Source organism: Akebia trifoliata, chromosome 12, assembly GCF_017979445.1.
Source record: "Akebia trifoliata isolate Shusen 1 chromosome 12, ASM1797944v1, whole genome shotgun sequence".
In the NCBI taxonomy this organism is placed as follows: domain Eukaryota; kingdom Viridiplantae; phylum Streptophyta; class Magnoliopsida; order Ranunculales; family Lardizabalaceae; genus Akebia; species Akebia trifoliata.
This window is the reverse complement of record NC_141386.1, coordinates 7126776-7141303: the sequence shown is the minus strand read 5'-3', so window position 1 is coordinate 7141303 and position 14528 is coordinate 7126776. Positions and strand designations below refer to the sequence as shown.

Sequence of the window (14528 nt, the reverse complement as noted above, 5' to 3'; positions counted from 1 at the left end):
ATACTAAACGTTTACTTAGTGCCTTTTACTATTGATATTATTGTTAGACTATGGTATATATATATCTTGTGCATATGTAATGAGAATAAAGTTTTAACCTAGGAATACGGTTAAAGTATTCATGAGTAGCTTGGGTTAGATGCACTTGGGCAATGCATTGTCAAAGCCTTCATTTTGATAGGATTGTCATGGTTTTCACATGGCGGTTGTTGTAACATATCAGAGTGCTACATTCAATATGTGAAGCTTAATGAATTTAGAGAATGTACACAAGTGATTGCATAAGGAGTATACATTATCTCTCTATACTCTATAAAACCACTATGAGGATAAACTCTCAATTCCTTAATGATCCAGTTTTATGACCATGGAATTGTCTTGAAGCCAATTCTAAGGAACGCTAAAGCATTCATGATTTACTATTGGCATTGTCATTGAGACAGGTGGTAACTAATTGTCTTAGCCAATCATTTTCTAAAATTAAGAGTGGCCACTCGATCTTAACGTAAAACTTTTCAATCCTCAAGTCTTTTTTCGCAAAACAAAATTATTTATTAGACTAAGTAGGAAATTGTTGGAATTTTAATCAAAACTATTTATTTATTTTTAATTTTTTTAATTAAAATATCCTTTTGTGGTCCAATTAAATACTAGATTTTTAGAGGGATTGAATTGTTATTGGCTAAAGATATTGGGGACCAAGTTGGAAATATTTTTTTACAATCAAAGAAGTTTCCATCGAATGCGTTCTTGTGATTTCTTAAATGGATTAGAGTTCTTACCTCCCTAGAGTTCCTTCCAATTTGGTGATGGGGTGGAACTGGAAAGGAAAACTTTTTAAAGAGAGAATTGGTAGCCGTCCCCTACTATGTATGATCGTAAGAGAATCTCATTGTTTTGATCATACAGAAGAAAAGGCGAAAGGACCACTATTTTGACGAAAGGGAGATTATAATTTGAAGAAGGGAGAAAAATTGTCGGTTCGGTAAAAGGGTAAGGGATCAGGATTAGTTATTATTTTTATTCGAATATGTTTTTTTGCATTGTCTTATAGAGCACCACAGGCTCATTGCTGAATTTTATTTTTGTTGATCTTATTTTTTAAGCTTCATTAAAGGTACGTGACTTGAATTCATTAAGATTTCGATTGATTAAATTAATTATTAAGTGTGAGAGATAAGATCATATCCCACACTTCATTCCTTCTTTCTAATGTCTTTATCGTACCTGTAGAACCTATTCAATTAAACCCACAGACCACACCTCAAGCTAACCATCCCCATTGACCCACCTTCACTTACATGACTTATTCAATTGAACATTTCCATGCATGTTTCCTAGATCTTAGTTTCTATGCTCCTTTTGTGTAATGTAGGACTATTGATTTTTTATTTTTTTTTTGGAATTTTTTATTTTAGAATTTATTTGACGTGGGTTGTGAATTTCTTAGATTTCAAAGAGATTTACTCGGCAAGCTAATTTTTGCATTCTTAGCATTCTTATTACTAAAGAAACTCTCTTATTTTAGGAAATTGGATAACCCAGCAAACCTAGGAGTATCCACGCCAGTCACCACAAAATTCAAAGAATGGGGGTTACTTTGCTACGCAACATACCTTAGGTAGATCCTAACCTCATCAATCTGCACCATTGAAAAACATGACCTCGGATTACTAACTTGATATTTCACGTGGGCCCAAAAATCCTTAGTAATGATCCGATTTTTACTCGATTTCCGGTCAAATCCAATCCGAAAAAATAGGATTTGGATTGAAATTTTGGATTTTCGGATCGGATTCCGATCAACATCAATCCAATCCGATAATAAATAAATAAATAAAACAACCCCAAAACCCAAAGTCAGTCGTCTTTAACTCCCTCTCTCCCTAGTCCATTGTCTTCCGCATCTCCTCTCTCAAAACCTAGGTGGCAAAACCCCTTGTCTGCAACCTACTCATGGCTGCACCAACCCACATCGCTGGATCATTCTCGCACGATCTCCAGGTACCACCCTCTCTCTCTCTCCCTCTCCACATCGTTGGATCTTTCTCCACCTCTGTTTTTGCATTCTATTGCTTAGAATGAAAGAGCAAAGAAATCCCTTAATACTTGAAGAAGAAATAAGACATCATATGGTTATGGATCAACCCAACAAACATTTTGATTCACTCGATTCTTACATTGGGGGCATCCACAGAATCGACACAACAATGCACAAGTTACTCTGCTCAAAGAGCTTATGCTTGAGGAAGAAACAGATGTTGTTGCTTTTCCGTCTTCCAAACACTACTTTCCCAAAATCCAATTTCTAATTTGAAAAGAATATAATATGTTGGATTGGATAGAATTGGTTTTGGGTTGTGTGGATCCTTAATCGGATCAAATTCGGTTCATATATTCATTAACTCGATCGAATTCGTGTCATATGATAAAAATTTCAGATCCATATTTCATTGACCCAAACCAATCCGTTGCCAGCTCTAGTCACGTTAGCCTGATTCATAAAGTAAGGTATGTTTTTAACAAAATTGCAATAGGTAGGTCTGCCAAGTACATATCTCTTTTGGTTAAAATTTTATTGATTTTGAATTTGGTTAGAAATTAGATATTTTAAAATTTGTTGAATTTTTAAGGTTGATTAAAGATTTAATTATTGTTTGAATATTTTAATTGAGATTTAAATGTTCAAATTTTAAAATTAAGAGTCCAAATTTTGTTATTTATGTGATTGAAAGTTGTCAATCCATGTGATGAGAGTTTTCCTAGGTACATAATGATCTCTAATTGTCGGGTTTTAAGGGTATATTGGTCATTTTATTGATTTCTGTGAATTTTGGTGAGAGGTTTCTTTTAATCCTGATGTGATTATTTATAAGTCACAGGATCATGATTTTATAGCGTTGGGAAGTCTCTAAGATATAGAAATGTGTATTGATCCTAATCATACGTACTAGTTAAATCAAGTGTAGAATGTGATCCTAAGCATGCGTAATTTCTACGTTAAACATGCCAAGAAGAGTAGTAAAAATAATTTCTATTTGAACCTATAAGACTACTTCTACACCATGCCAGAGAGTATAGAGTAAATCGAATTGAAGTTCAACATGGATACTAAAGATAATTTCTTAGACCAATTTTGATGTAATTGACATATCTTCTTGAAGATGGTTTAGCCACTCCATTAGTCTAATGGAAAAATCTACTCTGGATATTTTATCACTTTGAGAAGTTCAGCATTGATATATTTTGTAACCTCCTATTCGATCTTGCAAGTCTACTCTAACTTCATATGTTGATGCTTCTGCTTAATCGGGTGAGTATCCATTCAGTGTTGAGCAACAGCCAAATTTACACCCAAAATATCTTCATAAGACCACACAAACAAGGTCTTTGAACTTTCTGAGTAAGTTCACTATGTCCTCGTATTCCTTTGGAGATAGGTTGATTTCAAATCAATTTTCTTGGGGATTATCCTTTGTTTGAGGTCAATCACCTTTACTTCCTCTATTAGAGGTTGAGCCTAACATTTATCTTTTATTCAAGTAACTTGATTAATTCGGGAGGGGGTTCCTTGTTAGATGATTCTCTTCCTAAAGTCAGATTATTCATTATTATACTTGGGGTATTCAAAAATTTCTTTAATTCAATTAAATTCAGATAGGGTGATAGACGCTATTACAGACTTGACGAATTAATTCAACTCAATATAAATAAAAAAATTAGACTAGAACTAAAGAAAATAAGACATTGCAAACTCGATAAAAAAATAGGCTTAAACTAAATCAAATGACTCATGAAAAACTAGAGACAAACACCCACAATGGACTTGATTACAGATTGAGGGCTCGAGACACCATCTTCAATTGGTAGGACTGAGACATTGCGATGTTGAGAGATTCTATGGTAGCTTGCCGATCTTAAACTTCTTCTTCAAGATTTCCTTGATGAGACTTGATTCCTTTCCCTTGGCCAAGGGTATTTAATTATCGATACTGAGTTCAAATGTTTTAAAAGCTCTTTCTTCCTAGGTCATATGTCCAAATTCATTTCAAGAAAAAGATAAAGGTTTACATTCTTTAGCCAACAAGTAATGATCATCAAATTCTAAAGAAAAGGGTTCTTTTGAGTTCATCTAATCTAGGAGATCATCATAATAAAGTGGTGATAGGCAATAGATTTCATTTGAAGGTAGGTTAAAGAGTTCATAGTCAGTGGTGAAAATTTTATTAGGGACTTTGATTCCAATAAGAGGGGGATTGGTGGTTTGAAATTGACTGGGCAGACGAGGAAGATCGGGTCGAATAAAAATTGGGGGTTGGACACCATGTTCAATATCTAAGGAGTTTGATAGGTAGCGGATCGGTGGTAATATTTGGTTGTGTAGTGGCATATATGGTTAGTTTTTTAGCGTCAATGAGATCTTGAATAATGTGACGAAGGACAATGCAACGATCAGTGTGATAGTTGGGATTTTGATGAAATTTATAAAATAAATTGGGATTGTGGGAAACTGGAAGAGAATCTCACAAAGGTCGAGGTTGAAGAGGTATAAGGAATCTTTTCTTCAACAATTTTTGAAAAGTTATGCTAAGAGTCATCCCAAGATTAGTGAATTGTCAGTGAGGTTTAGGCTGACTAAGGATATGTTGATTTAGAGGTGGAAGCTAAGTGATAGGTTGGGAAGAAATGATGGGGTGGTGGATGCGTTAGCCATGTAGACATGATTGGTGTTAGGCTTGGAGTTTGTGAATGGTTTTTTCAACTTGTTGTCAGAGAGGTTGGCAAGAACTCCAGAGGTAAAGCCATCCTCCAATTGGCTACCAGCTTGAAATAAAGACTCGAAAGTGGGGAGATATTAGGCAACAAGGTCCTAGGCATATCCTTGAGCGAGATTCTTCAAAATAATGGCCACATGTTTCTTTTCTGAGGGCCTATTCCACATTTGTGCAACCTTAATTCTCCAATGACTAATGAAGTCAATAAAAGTCTCACCGTTTTTCTACTTGGTTATTTTTAAATCCCTTCAAAAGGTTTCAATCTTAGTACTATAGTTGTATTGATGACAAAATAGCTTTGACATATTTTCTCATGTTCTAACTACGGATGAGTCTTGAGACATAAACTATTGTAATGTTGATCCCGGTAAGATGCGTTGAAAGAGTAACGTCATTTGTTTTTTACTAAGGCCTAGAGTATGCCTATTGGTGACATACTCCTTGAGGTGTATTCTTGCATAACCAATCCATTGAACTTTTCCATCTCTAACATTACAAATTTATCGAGCAAGTGGACCATAGGCATGATGTTCATAGCCTCAATGCCTGCAATGATTTCATCAATCCCTTTTATGCTCTTTAGGACTATTTCCAGCTGAGACATTCTATTGGCCAGCACAAGGCTTTAAATGATGGGTTCTTCCTTTTCATCATGTTTAAAGACTTTTTGAGGATGTTTGATCGTGTCGATCTCTACTTTCATGTCTTTCATCTTTGTAAAAAGAGATTCCAACTCCACTTGAGGGCATTCCAGTACAACTATCTTTACCTTTATCTTTTTCATATTCATGGCGAAAGTCGTCAAGATCTTGCAAAATTTTTAGCGTTTAAATTCTGATGCCATTCTTGATTATTAACTCAGTGCTAACATTCGTTCTATCCTACCTGATTGACGACCCCAACTAGGTGATGAATTCTTAAGTTTGGGTACAATGATAACCTAAAATCCCATCAAAGATGAATTATTAATTACGAACCCACAATTTTTAAAATAAAGGACCATATTGATAGCATTTTATTGGATAAGTCCCCTAATTCAAAGTTGTTAATTGTTGAAACATATTAGTTAAGAAATATCAGATGAAGATGATTTGTTAATTGATTGGGATCTTCTGAAAAATTTTGAGCCACATTTGACGGTTGCACAAACTAGTTGCATTTTAGTAAGTTGAATGACTTGGTATTTACAAGAGAATTATTGAACTGTTAAACTTAAAAAGAATGGCATACCCTTCCTATTGCATACTTTTTTTGACTCAAACTAGGATATTATCCACTTGATCTTCTTTTCTAGCATTCTCTTTTGTTCATTCTTTTTTTTTTCCCGTCTCTTGTATTTGAAGTCAATTGTTCTTTGTTAGGATCATCTTGAAGACTTTTCAAGATCGAGGACAATTACACTTGATTTTTATTTTTTTCAAAACTCTCAAATAACAAACTTTGACAGTTCCTTAACAAAATATGCTCCGAAGTCATTTTGATCTGATTTTTGATAGGTGCATCCCTTAATGTAGTTATTTACAAAATATTTGATTTTGATTTGGTCAATCATAAAATATTTGGTCCATTGGATTGAACTAATCAGAAGAAGTTGAAACTATGTTCCTATTTTGAAGTTAATTTGTACAGTCAGTCTATGTGTTGATCCATAAGATCCATTTACCAATTGGGTTAACCGATTTAAGTTGGGTTGTGTAGTATGTCTCATCAATTAGATCTATTGGGTTGGACCAGTATTGCGGGTTCAGTTTGAGTAATGTGGATTGGTCTACCCACTTACATTTTGGTTGAATTGAATAAAATAACTCGGGAACACTCATAGTTGATACGGGTCATGGTTTAATAGGATCGCATATAGGTTCGAGTTTCTAAGCTTACTACATGATTGAGGTTAGGTTATGACAAAACTTAGGCCACTTCAACCTAAAACACTAATATATCTCCCAGTTTCACTTGGTCAAATAGTACGTGATGCTCTAGTTTGATATACTTAAAGGTATTAGATTGAAGTTGTAACGTTCACGTATGTCCCCCAATGTCCCGAAGGACCAGGTTAGTTTGGATGCAGCTATGGGACTTACATGCTTATGTTAGGATGCAAATATGAATATATATGTTCGTGAGTATGTGCCAAAGGATAGGTTACGCCTGGGACGTTTTCTAGAATAGTCACCTAAACAATCAATATACATATATAATTATGATCACAAATATTTATATGAATAAATCACTAAAAAAATATGCCCAAAAAAGAAATGACAAAAGCTAGCATATTCTAAGTATTCTTGAGTCAACTAGGTTGACTCTATGGTGTACCTAAGGAGAGTTTTGGATCAGGTCAAATTTGACCCTAAAATCCTCAGTGGAGTCGCCAGGGAGAGCGCCGTAACACTTTTATGATGAAATAAAAAGTATTTGGTGAATTGGTGGATTGGGGGATTTTCTAATAATGGGGAGTAGCCACCTAGTTTAAGTCTAAGAATAGTAAAATGACTTCAAATGGATTTATAACGGTCCATGCGTAAGAGATATGGGCAAGGGGTCAAGTTACAGGTTTCAGAAGGTGTTAGGTACTGAACCCGCCCAATCGAGGTAATTGGTCTCTACTACGATCCAAGAAAGTCCTAAGGTCAAGATAAGAATAATAGGGTTAAATCAAGGTCTAATTATCATCATTATTTTATACACAAGTCCAAAACATTAATTACAAAAAATTGGGCTTTGAATCCCTTGTCGAAATGGGCTACTTAGTTGCATTAATGTTGTGGTGTGTGGTAAGCATAACTACTACATGCCTTGTAAAAAATACACCAATCCTGAAATATTTCCTTATTAACACATGGTATTTGGACATCAGAAACACACCAAAGTTGTTAATGTTTGTATGCCCACATCAAAAATGAATTTTTAGTGGGTTTTTGGCCTTGAAATTTTGATTTTTTCAATCTAATTTTGTCACACCTTGGTGTACAAACTATTACCAAATTGATTAAAATTTTTCATATTCATAAACAAGCTCTAAATTGGTAAAAATCATAACATGTGCATATTATTTCCAAACTTGTTAAGATTCCACGTGCACAAATAACTTCCAAGGTAGTAGATGTACCACATAACATATGCATACGTAATTTCCAAATTGGTTAAATATTTACACATGCATTCATAATTTCTAAATCTGTATAAATCCCTACATGTATAAATAACTTTCAAATTGGTCAAAAATTAACACATGCACATATAATTACCAAGACGGTTGAAATTTAATCATGTGCATAAATGATTACCAATCGGTCATTGATCTTAAGAATGAATAGTCTCTAAATGGTTGAACAACATCGTCTGCGTAAATAATTACTAAGTCAAACGAATATTGCTATGTATACAAATAATTATCAAATCAGTCATATATGACCGTATGCACAAATAATTGTCGAATCGATTAAATATTATCATATGTGCAAAAAAATTGCCAAATTAGTCAAATATGATCATAAACATGAATATTATCAAATTGATCAAATAATTACAAGCATAAATATCATCAACCCGATCAAATATAATCATAAATACAAATATTATCAAATCAATCAAATATCACCCTAAACATGAATATTATGAAGTTGATCAAATTATCACAAACATAAATATTATCAATCAGTAAGATGGCTCGACAAAGAAAAATTAGAATGTAGAGAATATCTTTCAAACGTAAGTTCGACATACTTGCATAAAATCATGAACAAGAAGATAAGAATGGCCTGCATAGTGACACGAACTCATCATTAAGAATAATAATAAATAAATAAAATAATTAGAAACCCACCTTAGACATGGTTGTTGTTGAGGTGTTCCTTTAGAGTTGCTCGATTGCCTTTGAGAGGATATTGGAAAAACGAAATTGAGAAAGGTTCAGACATGGGAGTTTAGAGGGGAAATTTGCGTGGTTACTAGGGTAAGGTTGCTGTGAATGTCAAGGGAAATGTGGGTTTAACTACTGTCAGACACTAAAATAAAGATGATGAAGAAAACAATGAGAGTTAGAAGGTAAAGAAGAAAAGATTTGGTGGGTTTTGACTAGGCTGCACGTAAAAAGAAAAGGAAGAAGAGGGTCTCAATAGAGCTATGTGTGAGAAAAGAGGAATGCGATGGCCTGGAGGTTCTCGGTAGGAGTTGTGCATGAAAGAAGATGAATGAGAGGATTTGGGGTTTGTTTTGACTGGGATGTGCGTGTAAAGAATAGGGAAAAGAGGCCTGAGGGTGTTCGGTTGTAGAAGAAGAAGAGGGAGAAGATGGTTGAGGGTTGTTGGTTGAAATTGAATGAGGTATGTTCTTTTTATTTTCTTATTTTCTTTTTTGTTTTTTACCTCATTTGCCATCGTCAATATCTATGAGAAAGATAGAGAGTTGAAAGGGGAACCCCTTGCTAGTTTGTATGTGGAGTTGCTGAGAGAGTGATGACAAGGAAATTGTGGTTGTGGCTAGACTGAGAGAGAGAGGGTTAATCGAGAGGGTGTTGTATGGAAAAATGTGGTTGGACTGGATGAGATGAAGGTGCTAGGGAAGTGGCTTCCCAATAGGAAGGAAATAGAGAGAGGAGAGTGAGAGATGAAGGTGAGACAAGGGTGGTTGTGGGTGTAGTTGAGGTGAGGTGGAGCAGACAAAGTGGCTATGGGGGAGTTGAAAATGCAGGTAAGTCAACTCCCCCATCTTCTTCTCCTTCCCTTTTCTCTTTTTTCCTTTTGGTTTATTGTTGTTATGACGTCCCCCTCATTGCTGTCTTGTAAGCCATCAAATAAGATAGAGAATTTCCCTATTTATAACCTCTATGCATGCACATTTTCCCTTTTTCCTTGTTTTTAGAAACTTCTTTTAGTTTTAAAGAAAATTCCACCAATAGTATTTCTTTCCTTTTATCTTTTGTTTCTATCTTCCTTTTTTTTTTTGGTTGAATCAAAAGGGGTGGGGAGAGTCACGTGTCCATGTGAGGGATTTATCCCACGCATCACCATCTTCTTAGATTGATTTTGGATCCATCTAATCAATTTTAAATCTTGACTTTTGATTGGTGAAATTAGTATGATTGGCTCATGCATTGGTTTTAAAGGACTTCAATTAGTTATTTCCGTGATGACTGGTGGGTGAAATTTATCAATTAGGTTGGCTTGATTGGTTTAATCCTTTTATTGATTGTTTGAATTTTAAGTTTGTGAGTAATTCAATTGGTTTGGTAATTAAGAGTTAATGTTTTAATTCCTTTAGCCCGATTGGTTAATAATTTGTTAAATTTCGTAAAATGTTGCATTGATGGATTAATTTTTAATTTTTAATTAAAGTTTTGATTTTTCGAATTTGAGGTTTGGATTTTGTGATTCTATGTGAATGAATTTGTCATTTCAGGGGGCGAAAAATTGTCATTTTATGTGGTGATGAGTGTCATTCTACGTAAATAAAAATCCTCATTTCATACAAGGAATTTCGTCATTTTATGTGAAATTTCATTATTTTATTTGGTGATAGATGTCATTCTAAGTAGTGAAAATCGTCATTTTATGTGAAAATTCGTTGTCCTAAATTCAAGAGTTTCTAGATTTTATTCGATTTACGCGAATGTTGTCAAGAGGTTTATTTTTGTTCCGAAGTCACATTTTTCTATCGCCTTGAAGTTCCTAAATATGATTTGAGCATCATGGGTATTTTGATCATTTTGTTAATTTAAAATTTTAGCGAGAGACTTATTTTGGTTCTAATGTAATTATTTCTAAGTCTTGAAGTCTCATTTTCCTAGTATTGTGAGATATTTAGTTATTGAAATGCGTGGTGATTCTAAACGTATGTGCTTGGCAAATTGAGTGTAAATAATGATGATGATCGTAAACATGTATAATTTCTAAGTTGAGCATGTCAAAAAAGAGAAAAAATGAAATCATGAAACACCGAAAGGGATTAGATAAAATTAGGAAAAGGTCTTTCATAAGCTTTCGACTTACTCGCATGTTTTGCACTCATCATTAGGAATTCACAACAACCTAACCCTTGTTTTTAGGGTAGGTTAGACTGGGCTTTATCACTCCTACATCTCATGCCCCATTTAAAAGTTTTCTTTTCGTGGAAACTAGTAAGGGTTTTAGCCAAATAAGTTGTTGAGATTTTAAAATTTTTATGAACGAAGTTAGTCTCAAAACAATGGTCGGAATAATGAAATTAGGGTAAACAATTTTCATAAAAATTGAAGAAATATTGTGTGAATTGATTCGTATCTACATATTAGGACATGCACGCACGAAAAAATCTAGTAGAATCTTTCATGTTTAGTAATAGATCGTAATGGGTGAACAAATATTTCAATTTGATTAAAAAAAATATTCACTAGATCGTGTCATCAAGTTAAGACAAACTTCCTTTGTTTGTTTCCCAAAAGAATCATTAACAATCCCTTAGTGAACAAAATTTTCTCTTTTTCGTTGCTTACATAAACCCTCATACAATTACAGATATTGATATCAGCTCGAAAGAGCATTTTCACTTCTTCAAATCATTCACTTAGGTTGGTCTCACATTTCTCAACTGTATTAGAGCACCGACCTTGGTCTCTATTGATATAGAGGTAATCAAGAACTTGTTACTTATTCCATTCTTTATTTAAGTTCAACATGCTATATGATTATTTAGTTACTATATATTTTTATTTTCAAATTAAATATATTAAGATTTATATTTTCATATTTGGGGTAACATTTTAGATTACTTAATTTGTCATGGTTAGTCATGTTTGCTCATATCAATATTATATAAAATACAGGGATTTGATGATTGATGCCCATTTCTCAAGGTACAAGAGACAATTTACTCTCTTTACCACATTTTTAATTTCAAATGGCACGATGAAATTAAATATGGTGTTTGGGGTATGCATTGCTATTCTTTTTTTTATTTTTTTTATTTTATAATTATTACATTTTTCTTTCATTTCTTTCATTTGAAGAAACTTTTTTAGATTTGGATTTTTTCTCATTTGAGAAAAGTTCTTCAAGCTCTAGGCCTCTCTTGACTTTCAGAATAGGTCAAGTTGGATCAGTTGATATGACATTGACTGTCCAATTATACTGTGTCAGACAAATTGAAACTTCGATGCGTCAAATGAATATATATTAAAAATTAGTAAGATATAAAAATATTTAAATATTTATAATTATATTTATTTTCAAAAAATGGTAATAATTATAAATCTTGGCCAAGATTCCATATGACTTGGGTAAAGTTATACATTAACCACATTATATTTTTTAAATTCAGGATCAAAATAGGCGCAATAATCGATTTAATTACAATCATTCTTAAAATCTTGTTTCTATTTCTTTTTTTCTTGCGCACAAATAATTAAAGCTAATCGAAAGGAAAAAAAATTGGTTGAAATGAGTTCTCCAAACTCATGGGAGAGTGAGATCAATGGGAATGGACATCCTAGCGATGGAGAGGATAAGTGGGACGGGAATAGGCCTAGAAATAGTCTGACTGCATTGGTTGTGAATAACACTAGTGTCTAACGCTTAGTCCACAACACGTTCGTTAAATTTTTTGGTGTGGAATACGAAGTGGTTGAGGAGGCGTAGGACGCTTTCGATCTGCACCGAACTGGAGCTTATTTTGATCCGATCTTTATCAATATGGATATGCCCGACATCAATGGTCCTCAAATAGATATGCTTCTCGTTTACATTAATTAGAAGTGCTTTTAAAAAAATTGTTTATGATAGGGTCTAGTGAATTACTTATTAGCAATGTTTTAAAAAATTTATCATTTTTAGATTGAAAATCTATCAAATTAATCATACCATAGTCAAACCTTGATTCAATTTGGTTTGACCAACTTATATTTATAAATAAATAAAAAATAAAAATGTGTATACTTTATTCCTTGAATTACCTCTATTTATTTTCATACAATTTTTTTAATTGAGCTTTTATTGATTGAATCAATTTTAGAAACAATGGTTTTTTATGGTCTAGGTGAAGTACTTCTACTTCTAATTGGCCTTTTAGCAATTAACTTATTTTGTTTAGATATTATATTTATTAACTTAAATACAATGGATATTATTAGTGTAAAAAATTCTTTTATCATTTTAAAATAATGTAACATTTCCTTACTAAGTAAGATTTTAAGCTTTACTAAGGATCATTTTGCTCAATTGGATTACTTGCTAACCCTACAATCCTTTAAAAAGTTAGATTAAAAACAACAAATCCTTTTAGGATAAATTGGAGGATTTAAAAATGGACTGCTATCAAACTTTCACCTAACTCCCAAATTTAAAATTAAAATTCAATGATAAAAAATAACTTTTTTTTTTTCAAATTTCATAGAATTTTGTCCTCTACAATCCTAAAGCATCAAATCATGTTTTTGGGTGCCTCAAAGTGAGCGCAAGGAACCTTAGTAAGGATGAAATCCTTACTTAGTAAGGCTAGTTGGATTCTTTGAAATATATGAAATAAGGACGACGTATTATCTATTATTTTATCAAAATTTCATTAATATCTACAATTAATCCAAATTAATAAATTTGTTTGTGTGTTATGGGGACTAGTGTTTTCTATGGTAGGCGACAAGGATATTGCATGCCATAGGAGTTGAAAGTATGATCATGGGCGTCTATTTAGGATCTTGACAAATTAGGGAGAAAGAAAAGTTCGAGGAAGCTAGCGCTGATGATACTGTCAAGAAACCCCTCACCCTTGGAAAGCTCATTCATATTCTTCGTCGAATTGACTACATTTAGGATTTCGTCCACTTGTAGAGAGAGAGAGAGTTTGTCTATTACGAGTTGTTGAATTAATGTTAGTAGATGTATGAATTATACTTCTTGTATGTATAAAAGATAATAATAATAATAATAATAATTTTCTAAAATTTTAATGGACTCCATTATTAATATGTTGCAATCTGAATTTGCATCTAAAAAACAACACTAATCAAATCTTTTTATTTTTTATTTTTTATAACTAAGTATCAAAGAATATATTTTCAGGGAGGATAATGAAGAAGAAGACTTTTGGTTGGTCGGATCTCTAAGTTTGTTCTTCATTTTCCACAGGCGACACCAAAAAGTGTGGGGGATTTTTTGAATCTCCCACTCCTTAAGATACGTGTTATAATTGACGATTAGATCTTCATTGAGATCAATGTTATAAAGAATGATTAACTCCTCGGGATATGTATTATAATAAATGGACAACTTGATTGTCTTCTCTGATAAAGCTTCTGAGTTTCGATAATCTTCTCCGATGAAGCTTCTAAGTATCTAGTTGTAATTCGGTGTCGCCTTAACCTAAAAGGACACTGGTAGGGTGTTGATCAAGGAGCCTCCGACAATCAAGTTAAATTTTAGTTAAGTTCCAAAATAAGAAGAAGAAAACTAATGTTAAAGTATTATGTGTGGCTTGTATTTCATACCTTAAATGGGAGAAGTCTCCCTATTTATAGATTGTATTATTTAAAGAAGGTAGTAAACTCAGTTGTAACCACTTACCCATGTTCTCTAGCATTTATGGTAATAAAAGTTTATGATGCTTTGATGATAATAAGGATACACCTCTCATGATTATTATAACTACCATAAGAAGTGACCTTAAATATGTAACTACTTCAACTTGGTGACTGTTCAATTCCTCAAATTGACTCAGTCGAGTTATGTGTCTGTAACTTTGTCGGGTACCATGTATTTTTTATCTTGGTGGTAGAGCATATTA

General features: G+C 33.1%; 1 long non-coding RNA gene across 3 annotated transcripts in view; it reads left to right on the top strand.

The window, feature by feature from the left end:
* The first annotated feature begins 1586 nt into the window (after positions 1-1586).
* LOC147388817 (uncharacterized) overlaps positions 1587-14528 on the top strand; it is a 29136-nt gene continuing 16194 nt past the window's right edge. For all 3 annotated transcript variants that reach the window (XR_015170427.1, XR_015170428.1, XR_015170426.1), the window contains exon 1: positions 1587-2004. This is a non-coding gene — a long non-coding RNA (uncharacterized LOC147388817). The remainder of the gene's footprint in view (positions 2005-14528) is intronic.